This window comes from Otolemur garnettii, unplaced genomic scaffold (genome assembly GCF_000181295.1).
Source record: "Otolemur garnettii isolate 467f Iridium unplaced genomic scaffold, OtoGar3 scaffold00043, whole genome shotgun sequence".
In the NCBI taxonomy this organism is placed as follows: Eukaryota; Metazoa; Chordata; class Mammalia; order Primates; family Galagidae; genus Otolemur; species Otolemur garnettii.
The window spans coordinates 3,528,988-3,537,350 of record NW_003852438.1 but is presented as its reverse complement, the minus strand read 5'-3'; the positions used below and the strand labels follow the sequence as shown (position 1 = coordinate 3,537,350).

At 38.0% G+C, this 8,363-nt stretch overlaps 1 protein-coding gene across 4 annotated transcripts in view; it reads right to left on the bottom strand.

Moving 5' to 3' along the window:
- COG3 (component of oligomeric golgi complex 3) overlaps nucleotides 1-8,363 on the bottom strand; it is a 70,510-nt gene that overhangs the window by 58,878 nt on the left and 3,269 nt on the right. Inside the window, exon 1 of one of the 4 annotated variants that reach the window (XM_023513590.1) lies at nucleotides 6,021-6,153. The exons of the other annotated variants lie outside the window; for them this stretch is intronic. The gene's annotated coding sequence lies outside the window, so the exon portion shown is untranslated. Of the gene's footprint in view, nucleotides 1-6,020; nucleotides 6,154-8,363 lie in introns of those variants that run through there. 4 annotated transcript variants of the gene reach the window in all.

Genomic DNA, 8,363 nt, shown 5'->3' with positions numbered 1-8,363 from the left:
CCTGTGGTCCCAGCTACTTGGGAGGCTAAGGGAGGAGACTCGCTTGAGCCCAGGAGTTGGAGGTTGCTGTGAGCTGTGAAGCCACAGCACTCTACTAAGGGTGACAGCTTGAGACTCTTGTCTCCAAAAATAAAAATGAAATTATAATTGAATAGAAGAATTTCAGACTTTCCAATCCATTTCAGAAGAAGGCCTCACTCTGATACCAAAAGACCTACAGTACTTTCTAGTTCACTACTAAAGATAGCCTGGGTGTTAATTTACCTACAGTCGTACAGACAAGCTGTTTATAGACCTAAAAGAAAGGGGAAGCAGATGGTGGGTAAAGTAAAAGGGTCTAATTGTTTAGGTTCAATTCCAGCCTTGAGTCCTTTGTTCATAATATTTAAGGTCCACTAATATAAGACATGATCCAAGGCTTTAGGAAGTTACTTCCCTATTTTTCTAAATACAGAAGTTTCATCTGAAGATAGCATTTTTCTCTTCAAAACTAAAATAAACTAGATGCAAAATGTAATAACACCACTAATTTAGAAACAGTCCTTTAAATATAGGATTTTGGCTGGGTGTGATGGCTCACGCCTGTAATCCTAGCACTCTGAGAGGCAGAGGCGGGACTGCTTGACTTCAGGAATTAGGGATCAGGCTGAACAAGAGCAAGACTCTATCTCTATTTTTAAAAGTTATATAAATACAGCATTTTCTGTGAAATGGTTCAAATGACATGGTAAAATCCATTATAGTGCAGCCTGGTTAGAATCAGCTCCTGCTGACTTATAATCTGCACAACATTGGTCAAATTACTTAAGGCTTCCAATACCCCATTTCTTTTCTGATCTGATACAGATACAGTATCTGTAGCATAAGACTACTGCAACAAGTAAGGAAGAAAACACAGGTGTGGGGAAATCAGCTTCCTGCAATGCTGGGTAGCTACAGACACAGTGTTTAGGAAGGTCCTTGATTTGGTTTCTCCCTGCAAATGAGTCTGACTCAAGAGTCAGGAGTATAGGTACATGTGTCTTCTTAATAGTATCACTTGTTTATGTAAAGTCTTCCTGAATGGTAACATAATCCCTGAGTATAAAAGGACTGTGGCCCAGCAAGAGTTAAGTTTCTCAAATTCAGTGAGAACCTATCTTGAGTATTAAGTGTCACCAGCAACTGTGTACTGCCAGTAGGGGTTCTGGAGGTCAGAGGAGGCTGTGCTGAGATAAGGTATATCTGCACCTGCTCTGTGGAACCACCACAATTACCAACAGAGAGCTATCTCCTGGAGGAGGAACTGTAACCCACCTAAGACAATGCTGCATGTATAGCACTGAGCCTAAGAGAAGAAACAATAAATCCTAGTTACTGCTCTCACCTTCCCCTACCAGTCTAAAAAGCACCAGCAACCTGCTTCTGAGGGAGGGGACCAAAGTAGAGAGAGTGACATTCTCTGAGGCACAAGCTCGCAAGACACCAAAGTTAAAGGTAGAAGAGGAAAACCTGCAGCAACCCATTCCCCAACCCCACAGCAAAAGGCTACTCTAGAGAAACTTTTTTTTTTTGGAGACAGTCTCATTTTGTTACCCTGTGTAAAGTACTATGGTATCACAGCTCACAGCAACCTCAAACTATTGGGCTCAAGCAATCCTCTTGCCTCAGCTCCTGAGTAGCCAGCACTACAGCTGCCAGCCACAATGCCCGGCTATTTTTAGAGCGAGGGTCTTAGAACTCCTGTGCTCAAGCAATCCACCCTGCCTCAGCCTCCCTGAGTACTAGGATTACAGGTGCGAGCCACCGTGCCCAGCTACTTGAAGCCAGAAACTTGAAGCCAGTGGTAAACAAAGATAACCAGAGCAACAACAAAACCTAAAACCAGCTCAGTTCCTGACTAGACTGACTCAATCTCCCACACTATCAACCTAACAAAAGAAGTGTGCCTTTCCCAGACATTAATACTGTATCCCTCCTTCTCTTCTGTTCTGTATACAATCTTCTGTATTCAGTAGAGAGTTATAATCTCTCAACTATCAGGCACAATGTAAGGGTAAATGACAAACCTCCTGGTGAGGAACACAACTACAACTTGGACGCTACCTAACAAATGCAAACAATGTAACCTAATTCATCTGTACCCTCATATTACGCTGAAATTCTTTTTTAAAAAGCAAACAAAAAAACTTAGAATTAGAAGAAAAGTACAATGTAGAAGCAGATGAAAAAAGATTTAATTTTATAAAGTTGATGATGTCTCCCCTTCTTGTCAAAAATTATACAACCCAGAAGACCACATAGTGGCATATTTAATGTGTCTAATTTTAGTAAAAATTCTATAGAGAGATTCTAGAAAATTGACATATATACTTAGATTTTTCTAAAATGATAAAAGAATATCTGATAATATGTTTAAAAAAGACTAATATAATAATTTATCTTAGAAGACAATGAAAATCCTTTTGAAAATATTTATTTAAAAAAAGGTTAATTTACCAACAATCTATAAATACTTACCCAATCTTATTCTTATATAAAAATTGCAAATTATACATTTTTATACTGATACTAATTTAATTACTTTAAGTGGTACATTCTTGCTTTATTAATAAAAAGAAAAAAAAATAAGGCCTATCAAAAAAAATTACAATAAAAAGGCAAGAAAAAACTACTCACTGCCAAAAGACAAAGTCAAACTCGACCTAGATACTTGAACTAAAGAATTTAAAATAACCATGATTGGTATACAAAAGCATCTGGTGTAATACATAGATAAGAGGTATGAACAGATACAAAATTTTAGAAAAAAAATGAAAACCCTAAGTGTCAAATGAAAATGCTAGAAATAAAAATCATGGTGACAGAAATGAAGAACATTTACAATGGCTCATAAGTACACTCAACACAGCTAAGGAGAGAATCAATGAACTTGAACATGAGACACTGAAAATTACCCAAAATGAAACCTAAAGAGAAAACACAGGATGGGGAGAGATGAACACAGAGCCCAAGAATTGTAGGATGGTGTCAAATTATATATGCATAATTGGAATCCCCAAAGTAGGGGAGAATAGGATATAAGAAATAACTGAGAATTTTTCCAAAAATAATAAAAGATATGAAACTACAACTCTAAGAAGCCCTTAAAAATCAAATATAAAATTTTAAAGGCAGCCAGCAGGAAAAAGACATCATATACAAAGGAACAAAGATAAGACTTTGTTCTTACAGCAGACTTCTCATCAGATAAATTATGCAACCCAGAAGACAATGTAGTTTTGACATCTATAAAGTGCCAAAAGAAAAATGATCAACCTAGAATTCTACACTTAGTGAGAATATCATTTCAAGGAAATAAAGACTGTTTCAACAAACAAAAACTGAAAGAACTCATTACCAGCAAACCTGTACAAGTAATGTTAAAACAAGGGTGTCCAACTTTTTTATTGTCTGCTGGCACATTGGAAGAATAAGAGTTGTCTTGGACCACACAGTAAGTACACAAACACTAACGAAAGCTGATTAGCAAAAAAAATTTAACAGGTCTGTGCATGCTTTTCATGATATCCAACAGAATAGATAAGCAAAAAAGTCCTCACAAAATCAGCCCACAGACTGAAGGTTGGACATCCCTGTGTTAAGGTTAACACTAACAACCATTCCCTTTAACTTGAGTTAAAAATTAAGTTCTTCAGACAGATGGAATATAATACCACTCAAAAAGAAATGTCAAAGGCAAAATAGTTGCAATGTATTGTGGATTTTCTCATATATGAAAATAAAACAATACCACAAAATAGGGAAAGGAAGAAATAGAAGTATTCTGTGGTAAGGTTCTTATACCATACATGAAGTGGTATAATATTTATGTATATTTATAATATTTACAGGCAAACTGTGACTAATTAAAGTCGTCACAGATGCTCTTCAACTTACAATTGGGTTGTGGCCTAAAGTAGTCACAGTCACTAATTAAAGTCACAGAGGCTCTTCAACTTACAATAGGGTTGTGTCCCAATAAACCAGCAGTTCTCAACCTGTGGGTCCAGACCCCGTTGTAACAATGAAAATACATCCTGCATATCAGATATTTACATTATGATTCATAACAGTAGCAAAACTACAGTTAGGAAGTAGCAATGAAAATAATTTTATCATTGGGGGTCACCACAACAAGAGGAACTGTATTAAAGGGTCATGGCATTAGGAGCCATTAGGAAGGTTGAGAACCACTACAATAAACCCTATGATTTTCTTTCTTTCTTTTTTTTTTTTTTTTTTAATAGAGACAGAGTCTCACTATGTCACCCTTGGTAGAGTGCGGTGGTATCACACAGCTCACAGCAACCTCCAACTCCTGGGCTTAGGTGATTCTCTTGCCTCAGCCTCTCATGTGGCTGGGACTACAGGTGCCTGCCACAATGGCCAGCTACTTTTTGTTGCAGTTTGGCTGGGGCCAGGTTTGAACCCGCCACTTTCAGTATATGGGGCCAGCGCCCTACCCACAGAGTCACAGGTGCTGCCCAAACCCTATGATTTTTTAAATCATAAATTGAAAATATCCTAAGTCAAAAACTGTGTTGCTAATGAAGAGCTGTACTACTGCCCAGCATTGCAAAGAGATGTATACCTTCTACTGAATTAATACATGTTGCTTTCACATTACAGCAACATCAAAAAGACTGTTAAGTCAGACTACCATTAAGTCAGGACTAATTGTATGCTGTAAATCCTAGGGCAAACACCCAGAGAACCTGACAAACTTCAGTCCTCGAATACCACCTAGCCCCATACCCATCTTCATTGAGGGTACACAGAAGCAGGTTACATTAATTGCTTTTGTTAGATAAGGACCCTCTTATATTTGTGTCCTGCCACCAAAAAGTATACCACATCCCTTGACCCCCCCCACCCCCTCCCTAAACTCAATTTCTTTTAAGAAAAAAAAAATTATAAATCTTTTCTTTCTTTTTTTTTTTGAGAATGAGTCTCAATACGTCACCCTTGGTAGAATGCTGTGCCATCACAGCTCACAGCAACCTCTAACTCTGGGGCTTATGCAATTCTCTTTCCTCAGCCTCCTGAGTAGCTGGGACTGCAGGCACCCCCACAACACCTGGCTATTTTTTTATTGCAGTTGTCCTTGTTGTTTAGCAGGCCCAGGCAGGGTTTGAACCCACCTGCCTTGATGTATGTGGCTGGCACCCTAACCACTGAGCTATGGGCACTAAGCCTATAAATCTGTTTTAAAGAATATAAATCAATGTCAAAATCCTGGTTGTGATACCAAATAGTTGTGCATAATGTTACCACTGGAGAAACTGGATATAGTGTACTAGGGATATCTTGGTATTGTTTGTATAGCTTCTTACAACTGCATGTAAGTCTCCATTGTTCAATTTTTTTAAAGTACTGCAATAATTACATTCTCCTATCAGAATTTATGAGGTCTTACACTAATTTTGGTACTATTCATAATATATAACAAATTCCTCTTGTTCTAGAATCATTTGTAATACACAGAACTGTCCTTTTAAATGTATTCATTTGACTTAATTTTCATGGCACAAAATTTAAAAAAATAATCAATGAACACTCAGTTACCTTCCCCCAGGACTCTTCTCTAGCCATCCAGTTCCCTCCTTCTTATCATTATTGTTGGTTTCTTCTGTGTTTTTTTTTCCCCAACACAGTCCATACACATACAAAGGAAGTGTACACTTTTTTTAACCCAAGTTAACAGTTTACTATAACACCTTGCCTTTTTCATTTAATATACAGCATTTTAAATCGTCTCTTTAACAGAGTATAACTAAACTACAAAGGGCTTATTATTTTAAAAATCTAAGAGGAAAGAATGATATTAAGTAAACAATCAATCTCGCTTCTTCCCCTCTTCCCTAATTTTTCTCTGAAGCAATAGCAACATTTATAATTTGAGAAGTATTTTCTAAGGAATTTAAGGATAGAATAACAAACTTTCAAAATAGAAAGAAACTTACAGCTTTGTGTTTAAATTAATCAATTTTAGGTCTTACCTGTTGACTCTCACTTCATCAGGTAAGATGAAGAAATTATTTTCTTCCATATTTACTCTCAAATTTGTCATCGATACCATCTCTTTTTTAGATTGTCAAATTTCTAATATTTATACCTTATTCTGTAATTAGGTCTTTAGGTAGATTTTTAAAATGATTTAATGATAAAATTATATAAATCTGCCAAAATTGCAGGCTCATAGACATTGTCTTTGGTTTTGGTGCACCACACATTTTACTGCTTTCATTTCAAAGGAATCCAGGGGTATCATACATGTGTTCTCAGTCTGTTACCTTGAAACAAACAAAATAAAAAGTTTCTTCTAACTCATTTTAAAAAATCATTATAAATCACTTTATCAAATCATATGGAAACTATGGACACCTGAGAAACTACTATAAATACTACAGACGTGTTCTGTAATCTAGATGTGGGTAAACAATTAAAATTTATGAAAGAACATTCCATTTAATTACTTCAACCACAAGTACTGCTTTCCAATCACAAGAACTTTAAATACCACAAGTAGGAGGAGACTCCCTGTTCCCTTGATAATAGTACTACATTCTATGTCATTTTCTCTCAATCCAAGCAAGAGAAAAGTCACAATACATCCACTTAAAAGAAATAATTTTTAGGGTGGTGCCTGTGGCTCAAGGAGTAGGGTGCCGGCCCCATATGCTGGAGGTGGGGGGGTTCAAACCCAGCCCCAGTCAAACATTGCAAAAAAAAAAAGCATTTTTAAAGCAGCAAAACAAATTGCTTTTTTAATAGAATATACTAAAATGCCCCCATTAGGTACACTGCCTTCAAAAAGGGGTGTGGTTGTGCTGGTGTCACAGACTTTCCTTATTCTCACCTCTCAAATGATTTCTTAGGAGGAGGTGACTAAATGCCTCCCAGCACTGGCCTGGCTTCCAGATGGAGCAGAGAAATGCCACAGATCTAGGCGTCTGGTGAGCAGTACTGGAGAGCTATCGTGTACTTTTTGCAAATAGGAATTCTAATGTATTAAATAACTACGATAACCTACCAAGCATTGCCTGACTAGCTGAGCAGGCCCAGGAAAAAACAAGTAAATATGCCTTTCTCTCTTGTCTTACTCCTTTTGTGTTGCTATAAAGGAATATCTGAGACTGAGTAATTTATTAAAAAAGGTTTATTTGATTCACAATTCTGCATGCTTTACTCATGGCAGAAGGACAAGGGAAGCTGGTATGTACTAAGATCATACTGCAGGAACGGAAGCAAGAGAGTGAAGGTGCCAGGCTCTTTTCAAGAACCAGTTATTATGGGAACTAAGAATGAGAACTCAAGCTAGAATGGCACCCAGCCATTCACGAGGTATCTACCCCCACAATCCAAACACCTCCCACCAGGCACTGCCAGCAACACTGGGGACCAAATTTCAACATGAAGCTTGGCAGGGCCAAACAAACCTCCAAACCATGGCAGCCCACCAGTTTTACTTCTTGCAAACTTCTGAGTTGAAAAAAGATCACTTTCATAGTCACCTGAACAATTCATTACCTAAATGAAACCTGATGCTACTTTCTCTTCCTCAGAACCTTCCTCAAGGAACCTAACCTCTTCTTTTCTTATCTCTGATCTGAGAGACACCTATAGCTGCTCAGGATCACAAAATTCTAATCTGCTCTTTTAAGGTGTGCTATAGTTTGTATCTGGTTTGTCAGATACCTCCAAATCTCATGTTGAAATCTAATTTCCAATGTTAGAGGTGAGGCCCAAGGGGAAGTGTTTGGGTTATGGTGGCTGATCCCTCACCAACAGTTTAATCCCCTCTGGGGTAGGGGTTGGGTTGAGTGAGTTTTTTCTCAATTCATTCCAGCAGGAGCTGGTGTTAAAAGGAGTCAGTGCCTCCCTCCCTCTTATTTCCTGTCTTACCAGGTGATCTCTACACAAGCCCTTTGCCTTCTACCATGAGTGGAAGCAGCCTGAAGCCTTCATCAGAAGCAGACGTTTTTCACACAGCCTACGGAACTGTGCACTTTACATATCTCATTCCATTTAATTCTTACAACTTCCCATGAGATAAGTACTCACTATGAAATAAGTCCCCATTATGTAAAGAAGAAAAGTAAGCCGGTAAGAATACCTATAAGTGTAAACCATAGGCAAATTTCAGGGAAAATTATAGTAGCATTTTATCAAGAATTACTAAATTCAGGGTGGCGCCTGTGGCTCAGTGAGTAGGGCACCAGCCCCATATACCCAGAGTGGCAGGTTCGGAGCCAGCAGCTGCCAAACTGCAACAAAAAAAATAGCCGGGCATTGTGGCGGGCGCCTGTAGTCCCCGCTACTTGGGAGGCTGAGACAAGAGA